The 11,146-nt window shown below is 42.2% G+C and overlaps 1 long non-coding RNA gene across 1 annotated transcript; it reads right to left on the reverse strand.

Annotated features, from left to right (window-relative positions):
* Positions 1 to 1,773: 1,773 nt before the first annotated feature.
* LOC140465797 (uncharacterized) lies at positions 1,774 to 6,450 on the reverse strand. Its single transcript, XR_011955154.1, has 3 exons — positions 6,234 to 6,450; positions 5,725 to 6,084; positions 1,774 to 2,306 (listed from the first exon to the last, which is right to left on the reverse strand). It is a non-coding gene; the product is annotated as an uncharacterized lncRNA (long non-coding RNA).
* Positions 6,451 to 11,146: the final 4,696 nt, after the last annotated feature.

Genomic DNA, 11,146 nt, shown 5'->3' on the forward strand with positions numbered 1-11,146 from the left:
AGGCGGGGAAAGAAATGTCTCTTTGCATCTTTTCTTTTGACACTACAGGTTCCATTAAGACTCCAAAAGTATGTCAACTGCATTGGAAGAATGGGTTGGACTCCATAGTGGTGCCAGCAGTAGTTCATAAGAAATGAATGTTGACAGAAAGCGTGCAGAACAGGAGTAGAGCATGATGTCAATCAGTGTGCCACACAGACTTGACCCTAGTAGGTGATATTTTGGAACTCAATAGTCAAAGCAGTTGTGAAATGGAAATATTTCCAGAGATCACTGTCCAGATGAATGAAATTTAACAGGGTTTAGGGTGTAGGTTTGTTTGCTGAGCTGTAGGTTTGATATCCAGACGTTTCATTACCTGGCTAGGTAACATCATCAGTGGCAACATCCAAGTGAAGCGAAGCTGTTGTCTCCTGCTTTCTATTTATATCTTTCTCCTGGATGGGGTTCCTGGGGTTTGTGGTGATGTCATTTCCCGTTCGTTTTCTGAGGGGTTGAAAGATGGCATCTAAATCTATGCGTTTGTTTATGGCGTTGTGGTTGGAGTGCCAGGCCTCTAGGAATTCTCTGGCATGTCTTTGCTTAGCCTGTCCCAAGATAGATTTGCTGTCCCATTCGAAATGGTGGTTTTTTTCATCCGTGTGTAGGGCTATGAGGGGGGAGGGGGGAGAAACTCGCATTTCTGGACGTCACAGTAGAAAGAAAGGACAAGGGAGAATTACAAACCTGTGTATACAGAAAACCAACAAACACTGACCAAATACTCAACTACACCAGCAACCATCCCAACACACACAAACGAAGCTGTATTAGAACACTATTCCAACGAGCCACCACACACTGCAGCACAGATGAGCTTCGAAAAACAGAGAACCACCTATACAACGTAGTCAAGAAGAACGGCTACTCAAAAAATACAGTGCGCAGATTCCTCAAGAACAAACCACGACAAGCAGACCAAACACAGCCAGAAACCCAAACCACCTTACCATATATCAAAGAAGTTTCAGAAATGACAGCCAGACTACTGAGACCCCTCGGAATCCTAGTAGCACACAAACCCACCAACACTCTCAAACAAAAACTAACAAATTTAAAAGACCCAGTACAACCCATGGACAAAACCAACGTCATCTACAAAATTCCATGCAAGGACTGCACAAACACTATGTAGGACAAACAGGAAGAAAGTTAGCTACCAGGATACACGAACACCAGCTAGCCACAAAAAGACACAACCCTCTCTCCCTCGTAGCCCTACACACGGATGAGAAGAAAAAACACCAATTCGACTGGGACAACACATCTATCCTGGGACAGGCTAAGCAAAGACATGCCAGAGAATTCCTAGAAGCCTGGCACTCCAACCACAACACCATAAACAAGCACATAGATCTAGGTGCTATCTATCAACCCCTCAGAAAACGAACAAGAAATGACATCACCAATAACCCCAGGAACCCCATCCAGGAGAAAGGTATAAATAGAAAGCAGGAGACAACAGCTTCGCTTTACTTGGAGGTTGCCACTGATGATGTTACCTAGCCAGGTAATGAAACGTCTGGATATCAAACCTACAGCTCAGCGAGCAAACCTACACCCTAAACCTCAACCTGAGCTACAAGCCTTCACAAACTTGCGATTTAACAGGGTGTGAGTCACAAAGGTGAAAAATGGACGACTGGTGTTTGGAGGAAAAATGACATGGTCAATTCTATTGAATGCTATGGAGAGTTACAAAGCATGAGATACTTCTTGTGATTATCATATTAAATTCCAATTTATTCAGCAACAACCATATTGCAGTGCAGTGTTAATGTTGCATTGCCTGAAGTGCTCACCTTCAGATAAAATGTTAAAAATGAGGCCCTGCTCAGGTAATTGACTTGTGTTTCTGTTCTAAGGAGGTCTCTGAGAGCCAACATTTACTCACAACCAGTACCACTAAAAACAGAGGAGCTGGTCATTCAAATTATTATTCTCTTTGGGTTCTTGTTGTATTACAAATTAATTTCTACATAATGCAGTAAGTGATGGAATATCAATATGAGATGCTGTGAAATATTTGTAAGAGTGAGTAAGATGTTACGTAAACATAAGACTGGCTTTATACCCACTTGGCATTGACGCAAAAGGAAAATAAACTTTGCCAGGAATGCTGACGCCTTCACCGTTTGGCATTCTCACCTCCTGCCATTGGTAAAATAGTAGCAGCAGTGGCAGGAAACTCTTCAGTGTTGTAAAATGGCCATTTATGGACCCGCAATAGTCCAAATGTTGGCAGACTGCCAGACAACTCTGTCACCCTAAAAAAAACAAAGTAGGCAGGTGATAGGCATGGCACAGCCACCATGACACCCAGTTCTACCCCTCTCATCATAAACAGCCTGATCCTGGAGGAAATGTAACATTCTGCTCTGAAAACTCCTTTTATAGTACTAGTTATGTAGGCAAGATTTCAGGAGATCAGCATCTTTAGACTGGCTGCCAATCTCTACATCACTAAGTCTGACTTCCTTATTCCAAAGTCATTATCCCAGGGAAACCTGGGTGAAGTATTTTGATACCATTGCAAGTGTATGTGGTACTGTCATTACTGTAAGCTGTCACAGATATGGTGTCCCAGAAACCAAACTAAAAAGCCCAGCATGAAAATAACTAAGGAGGAGCAAAATGAAGACCTCTTTCCTGTCAACAAATTTCTAAGATTTCCCTCCTAGAATAGTTAAATCATTCTCATAAGGCAAGTCTCAATCCCTTTAATGTGCCCCCGGTTTCCAGAAAGTTTTAATCAAACTGTGCAGACACATTACAATATTGGGGCAGGTGGGATTTTAACTCTAACCTTCTTGTCCAGAGGTATCACTGCACCATAAAATTCTCCAAAATTCAGTGCCACGTATGGAGTTTTGAATTATTCCAAAGTGTTGTTTTTGTACCATTTCCAAGCCAGGAGTGCATTTTGAATCTCTCTCCCTTGCACCAGAACTCCAATGAGTTTTTTATGTGTTGCATCCTCTTTCTCTTGCTTTTAATATGAAGGATTTAAGGAATATAACAATATCCAATTGTTATATAGTCAGCCGATTCCTCCTCAAAGCAGTGTATTGACCAATTTCCATTGTACATTGAATTATCAAAGAGCTGCAGTCATGAAATCTCTAGGACAGGACGAAACCTCAGCTTGTGCCAAATTTATGAAAGAGATATCTGATTAGGCAAGGCAAGGTAATTACCCACTCCCCAAAGGAACAGAGGCATTTCATTCTGTTAGAGAGAAATAACTGGGTATTACCTCTGCATCAACCCTGGACAAGATGAGGAGGCAGATCCCCATGAACTACCACAACCTGCATGGAAATTGAATCTATCTGTGCCATCCAACCAACGAATTAACCCACTCCCACAATAGAATGGTGACAGCACCATAGGAAGACATTAAGCCCATCAAGTCTGCATGAAGAAATCACCGAATCCCACTTCTCAATTTTTTGCCCCATCAGGTGCAATTTCATTTTGAAAGTCACAATTGAATCTTCCTCCACCATTCAATCACAGCCAGTTAATTCTTGACCACTCAGCGCAGCAAACAATGTTTTCTAATTAGTATCATTGCTTTCTTTTTGCCAATTTCCTTAAATCTGTGTCCTTAGGTTCCTGATCCATCCAACAAAATAGTTTCTTTCTATCTACTCTATAAAATTTTGAATATCAAATCTCTTCTCAGCCTCAGTTCTCTGCCGACCAGCCCCGCCTCTCCCTGAAATTGTGCACCCTGAAATCTTTGTCATTTTTTTAATATACTGTCAAGTTCTCAAACTGAGGTGCCCAGGATTGAACACAATATTCCAATAAGGGCCAGTGTTTTGTAAAACTTCATCACGCTCTCCTTATTCATAAAGCACAGAACATTTAATTTTTTTTAAAGCATTTTGTCAACCTATTCTGATATTTTAATGATTTGTTCATAGGTATTCCAGAGCCCCTTTCTTCCTGGAACCCTCGCCTTTCAATTTATCTTCATTATGCTTTTGTTCAAAAATTTTAGCAAAGTATATTAGTTCATGTTTATTCTGTTAAATTTCTTCTGCCATATGTCTGTCCATTCCACCATCTCTTGGAGCTTTACAATATTCTCGTCATTATACTTCCAAGTTTTGTGGCATTTGTAAATTTTGAAATTATGCCTAATTAATCTCACACCCCTGTTCTTTCCCCATAGCCACAAAAATATTTCCTTTTTAAGTACCAATCAAGTCTATCTTTGATTGTCTTATTGCCATTGCTTTCACCTTGCAATTTTATTAGTTATATCCCTTCTGCTTTAAAGTCCATCCATAGACTTCCCCTTTTGATAAAGCAAACAACTACAGATGCTGGAGATCTGAAATACACAAAAATAAAATTTGCTGGAGAAATTTAGGAGGTCTGGCAGCATCTGTGGAGAGAAAACAGAGATAACATTTCAAGGCCAGTGACCACTCTTCAGAACTCAGCTTTAGAACTGAGCTTCCTCTTTTGACTCTCCCTTCCCACCATCTCTCTCACTCATTTTCCAGCATCTGAGCATGTTATATCTGTTATTTACAAAATACCTTGCAAGAACTGTAAGAAACATTACATTGGACAAACAAGCAGAAAACTAGCCACCAGGATACATGAATATCAACTAGCCACAAAGAGACATGACCCACTCTCACAAGTATCCTTACATACAGATGAGGAAGGACACCACTTCAACTGGACAACACATCCATCCTAGGACAAGCCAAACACAGATACACACAAGACTTCCTAGAAGCATGGCATTCCAACCAGAACTCTATCATCAAACACATTGACTTGGATCCCATTTACCACCACCTGAGAAAAAGAAAAAGATGTCACTACAGGACATGACATCACCAATCAAGAAAACCTAAACACATAAATAGAAAGTGGGCCATGGCACCAGTGCTTCATCTGGAGGCTCATTGCTGATGTTATCTAATATGGTGACGAAATGTCTGAAAACGATACTTCCAGCTCAGTGAGCAAACCTACATCCTATATCTGCCACTTTTGCCAGTTCTGACAAAAGGTCAGAAGGTTTGAGTGGAATTATCTGGTAGCAGCTAGATTATTGGTGGGGGCCACCAAAACTACTTGGCAATTTTGTTTGGGATGAATGCTTGGCCATACGTGACCACTCACCACCAATCCACTGCCAATTCCACTCTTTAGTGTTTTATTTTCAAAAGTTGACTTTTTGTCCTCGCATGCAATTGAGTGCCCCAGTTTCCCAATTCCCAGAAGGTTCTCAAGCTTAAGTCCATGAACTTGGATGGTTTCTCGACAGAAACTGTCTGACCTACAGAGCATTTCTAACATTTGTCATTTCCATTTCACCTCTCCAGTAACCACAGAATGCTGTCTGTCCCTTTTTTCCAAGTCTGAGTGTAGTATTTTCTGAATTTCCTGTGAAATGTCAGCTAATTTCTCAATCTAAATAATCTGTCAATTAATCAGCAAAAGAATTATGTTCTGTCATCACATTGCACAATGGAATAAATTATGTACTGGCCAAACTTGTTGATGGGAAAGGGGAAAGCCTGTCACTGTACATTGTCATTAACATTTTGTAATTGCTGAATTGCAAAGCGAGTAAGCAGTGCTGTGTTTTCTGAATGCAGACCTTTCTGAGAAACTGATCAATGAAAGTTTCACATTGTTTCTGAAACCTACTTTCATAGATGGTCAGAGTAGATTGGGCAGCGTCAAGACCATTACACGACAGCTTAGTTTGTTTACAAAGAGGATTTTTTTGTGTGTATTTTGTTTGCTTGGAAGTTCCTTCCAGGACTCAGATTTAAATGACGCTAGCAGGTACCCAGCTACTTTTTCTACTTGATGGGTTGCCTTTGCAACTCTTTTTCGATGGTTTCATGCTGCTTCCCCTCAAAATGTCCCCCAGCAGCTTTGAGTGATGGAGAGAAAGTGATGTTCCTCCCTTGGACTGCGCCGGAAGTATAGCTTTCCTTGACAAGTTTCTGATTGGCAGATCTGACAGCAGCTTTCTTCATGAATGTCCAGACAGCCCAACTCCTGGGAACAGAAAACAATGAGTGCAAGTTGTGCAGTTGTAAAAATATCAACATCTTCTATGTCATGGAAACAAATTGCATTCAAAACAATTCTGTTACTACATGAACTGTCTGGCTTGCTGAAATTGTGAATGCAATTGGAGCTTTTACCTGTTAGTACGAATTAATCTTTGTTTTCTTGAAACGAAGTGTGCGTACTTTGTACAGTATGTGTGACTCAATCCCGTTTTCTTTCAAGCTTGGTTCTGTTATTGTGTTTGAAATATGCAAAGTGCCATAATTATTCTGATGTAACCTCAGTCAAGCCGCCAGACTTCCTCTCTGTGTCATTTGAACAACCAAAACATAGGGCCGTACAGCAGAGGCATGTCTAACTCATTAAGGGTACACTCTCAAACATGGCAATGAAAATGAACCAACGGGAGCTTGCTGGACACAGCAGACGATTAATCTGATGGAGAGTGGATGCCATCAGAGGCTGCACAGCCTTTTCTGAAGTGGGAATAGAAGATGATTGATTAGCGGAAAGGGGGCTGTGCCAGAAATAACCGTTTTTCAAATAAAACGAAAACAGGAAACAATCATTTTGTGATTTCACTGGCCTCTCAGTAGAGGAATAAATGAATATTTTTCTTGGTATGCTTTGGCGGTGGGATCGAGAGCTTGTTGAGCAGAATAAATACCGATTCTTAATTATTCAACTCTTGTTTTATTGTTTGATGTTTCGGTTTAGCGGGAAAATGCTGCACTGGTCATTATGAAACTACAAAGTAATATCTAATGCACAGCACGCTATCACTTCAATTAGATGTTGCAATAGAATGCCAGTCAGTCTACTCCCGTCCTCTGGCTTCAGGCTGACGCCAGTTTTTGCTTCCTCCCTAGTCAGTTCCCGTTCACTGGTTAGATCTTCAATCAGATCGCAAGACCTACGACCTCAGCAAGTTTTTCTTCAACAAAATTGCTCGATTGTGAGAGTCGCATTCAGATCTTTGAAGTTAATAGGCCCTTGTTTTACACTTTAAATCTGTAGGTTGCTATATCAAATCTATATGTTGCAGAGAAGTCACGTTTGCTGATTGGTTTGAACTAGCAGTGTCACCTTCCAGATTCAGTTTAATATAGATCCCGTGGACACGCAAATAAAAGTAACCACTTGGAAGACTGAAATTTCAATCAATTGCTCTGTGGAGTTAACTCTTTTAAGTGATTTAAGACGTCATTTGTATTTATGATCACTCTAAATATCTTATCGTGTAAATGGTATTAATGACAAGGATACAAAAATGTCCTGGTAACATTATTAAATATGTGAGCTATTCTGTTACCTGCATGATATTTTGTAGCTCCACCACGTGATTTGATGAGGATTTTTTTCGGATTTTGACCATCAGGTTTGTTTCTTTGTTTGTAAGTTTGTTTCTTCAGCTGGTCTTTTGCCCATTCCTTTGGTACAGTGCCAGGCGCGATATTTGAGACTTTATTTTCTGTTTTATTTGCAGAATACCTTCGACCTTCTTGTACTTGAAGTTGACCACTCACCCTACACTGCTATCGAGTTTCCATTAATGGAGATTGCTATTGAAACTTTGGGGACTTTTATGCTCACATGGTTTTCCTTCAAGTACAAAGTGATTCAGAAAAACAAGATATGCTGCATACACTTTCCTTTTCCATTGAAAACAAGGAGTGGCAGAGAAAAGTTAGTGGGGGAGGTAACCTAGGCAAACCTAGGGATGTCTATTTTATACAATTTCAGGTAGACCTGGCCTGCTCTAAATGGGAGGCTGTTTAAATTGCATGCAATAATCCAAAAGTGGCCTAACCAATGTCCTGTACAGCTGCAACATGATCTCCCAGCTCCTGTACTCAGTACTCTGACCAATAAAGGAAAGTATACCAAATGCCTTCTTCACTATCCTATCTACCTGCAACTCCACTTTCAAGGAGCTATGAACCTGCACTCCAAGGTCTCTTTGTTCAGCAACATTCCCGAGGACTTTACCATTAAGTACAAGTCCTGCTAAGATTTGCTTTCCCAAAATGCAGCACCTTGCATTTATCTGCATTAAACTCCATCTGTCACTTCTCAGCCTATCGGCCTATTTGATCAAGATCCTGTAGTAATCTGAGGTAACCATCTTCGCTTTCCACTACACCTCCAATTTTGGTGTCATCTGCAAACTTGCTAACTGTACCTCTTATGCTCGCATCAAAATCATTTGTGTAAATGACAAAAAGTAGAGGACCCAGCACCGATCCTTGTGGCACTCCACTGGTCACAGGCCTCCAGTCTGAAAAACAACTCTCCGCCACCACCCTCTGTCTTCTACCTTTGAGCCAGTTCTGTATCCAAATGGCTAGTTCTCTTTGTATTCCGCGAGATCTAACCTTGCTAATCAGTCCCCCACAGGGGCCCTTGTCGAACGCCTTACTGAAGTCCATATAGATCACATCTACCGCTCTGCCCTCATCAATCCTCTTTGTTACTTCCTCAAAAAACGCAATCAAGTTTGTGAGACATGATTTCCCACGCACAAAGCCATGTTGACTATCCCTAATCAGTCCTTGCCTTTCAAAATACATGTATTATCTTGTTCCTCAGGATTCCCTCCAACAACTTGCCCACCACCAACGTCAGGCTCACTGGTCTATAGTTCCCTGTCTTGTCCTTACCACCCTTCTTAAACAGTGACACCACGTTAGCCAACCTCCAGTCTTCCAGCACCTCACCTATGACTATCGATGATTTCCTGAAAGTTTTACTTACTGCCAACACCAGTACTCAGTTCCAATATGTCATAACTATCATTGCATCTACTTTGAGTGCAAATCAGGTTAATAATCCAACAAACTTCTTAATTGGTTTTGTTGGTCATTGGATGCAAAATCACCATTCTGTGAGGACCTAGTCTGATTTATTAGGATGCAATTACCACTTTCCAAGTAAGACTACTCATTCAGAGTCCATCCTGATTTCTCTGTTTAATGTCTAACCCTAAATAGACAAAGGCCTCTAGATTCTGGATTAGTGGTGCTGGAAGAGCACAGCAGTTCAGGCAGCATCTGAGGAGCAGTAAAATCAACGTTTTGGGCAAAAGCCCTTCATCAGGAATAAAGGCAGAGAGCCTGAAGGGTGGAGAGATAAGCTAGAGGAGGGTGGGGGTGGGGAGAAAGTAGCATAGAGTACAATAGGTGAGTGGGGGAGGGGATGAAGGTGATAGGTCAAGGAGGGGGGTGGAGTGGATAGGTGGAAAAGAAGATAGGTAGGTAGGACAAGTCATAGGGACAGTGCTGAGCTGGAAGTTTGGAACTAGGGTGAAGTGGGGAAAGGGGAAATGAGGAAACTGTTGAAGTCCACATTGATGCCCTGGGGTTGAAGTGTTCCGAGGCAGAAGATGAGGTGTTCTTCCTCCAGGCGTCTGGTGGTGAGGGAGCGGCGGTGAAGGAGGCCCAGGACCTCCATGTCCTTGGCAGAGTGAGAGGGGGAGTTGAAATGTTGGGTCACGGGCTGGTGTGGTTGATTGGTGCGGGTGTCCCGGAGATGTTCCCTAAAGCGCTCTGCTTGGAGACGTCTAGTCTCCCCAGTGTAGAGGAGACCGCATCAGGAGCAACGGATACAAGAAATGATATTGATGGATGTGCAGGTTAAAACTTTGGATGTGGAAGGCTCCTTTAGGGCCTTGGATGGAGGTGAGGGAGGAGGTGTGGGCGCAGGCTTTGCAATTCCTGTGGTGGCAAGGGAAGGTGCCAGGATGGGAGGGAGGTTGTAGGGGGCCATGGACCTGACCAGGTAGTCACGGAGGGAACCGTCTTTGCGGAAGGCAGAAAGGGGTGGGGAGGGAAATATATCCTTGGTGGTGGGGTCATTTTGGAGGTGGCGGAAATGTCGGCGGATGATTTGGTTTATGCGAAGGTTGGTAGGGTGGAAGGTGGGCACCAGGGGCGTTCTGTCCTTGTTACGGTTGGAGGGGTGGGGTCTGAGGGCGGAGGTGCAGGATGTGGACGAGATGCGTTGGAGGTCATCTCTAACCACGTGGGAAGGGAAATTGCGGTCTCTAAAGAAGGAGGCCATCTGGTGTCTTCTGTGGTGGAACTAGTCCTCCTGAGAGCAGATACGGTGGAGGCGGAGGAATTGGGAATACGGGATGGCATTTTTGCAAGAGATAGGGTGGGACGAGGTGTAATCCAGGTGGCTGTGGGAGTTGGTGGGTTTGTAAAAACTGTCAGGTGTGGAGTGGTGCCGGTGTAATTATGGAAGATCAACTGTTCTACGTAGAGACAGGCATAGCTGGGGCCCATACGTGTGCCCATGGCTACCTCTTTGGTCTGGAGGAAGTGGGAAGATTCGAAGGAGAAATCTACAGCCTGACTTTCTATCTTAAATTCCTCTGATTTATTATTTTATCTACCACATATTGCTCTGAATACCATTGAACCCTCCCAGCAGAAACTCATTAATGTGTATCATAAATATGCCTGTTAGTTTCTCTGTGTAATACCAGTAGAACATTGCTGCTTTATCTTTAGCTGAATGCAACCTAATTTCACAAAGACAAGCCTAAGAGAAATACCTTCCTTGATAAATGATCCAAACCAAAAGCTGGCTTGTTTGCATTCCATAGCTTCCCTCCTGTAACACCTGCTTCCTTTAGTTGTTTCAAAAATATTTCCCTTTGAAATTTTTTGCTATGCACAAATGAACTTTTTATATCAAAAGACTTGCATTCCCATGAATATGTTACCAAAGGAACTAAGAAGATCTTTAAGATCACTTTTCCCACAGGAGGGAGATTCCCACTAATGTCTTGACCATAACTTTCCTCTTGAAACCTGAGCCATTAGTTTGGTATTCACATTTCAGGAAGCAGAGCACTTTTCCTGTGTATCTCTATCTGTATGATAATCCTGGATGTCCCCTGTCTTCTACCTTAATTTCTTCCAACTCTTCCAGTTTGGCATCCTTTATCAACTTATGTTCTACTATACATAGACACGAAATCTTTCTGATCCACGGTCTTCTACTTGCTTGGTATTCCCAGCTTGTTCCATAACCCTCATGC

This window comes from Chiloscyllium punctatum, chromosome 42 (assembly GCF_047496795.1).
Source record: "Chiloscyllium punctatum isolate Juve2018m chromosome 42, sChiPun1.3, whole genome shotgun sequence".
NCBI classification, from domain to species: Eukaryota; Metazoa; Chordata; class Chondrichthyes; order Orectolobiformes; family Hemiscylliidae; genus Chiloscyllium; species Chiloscyllium punctatum.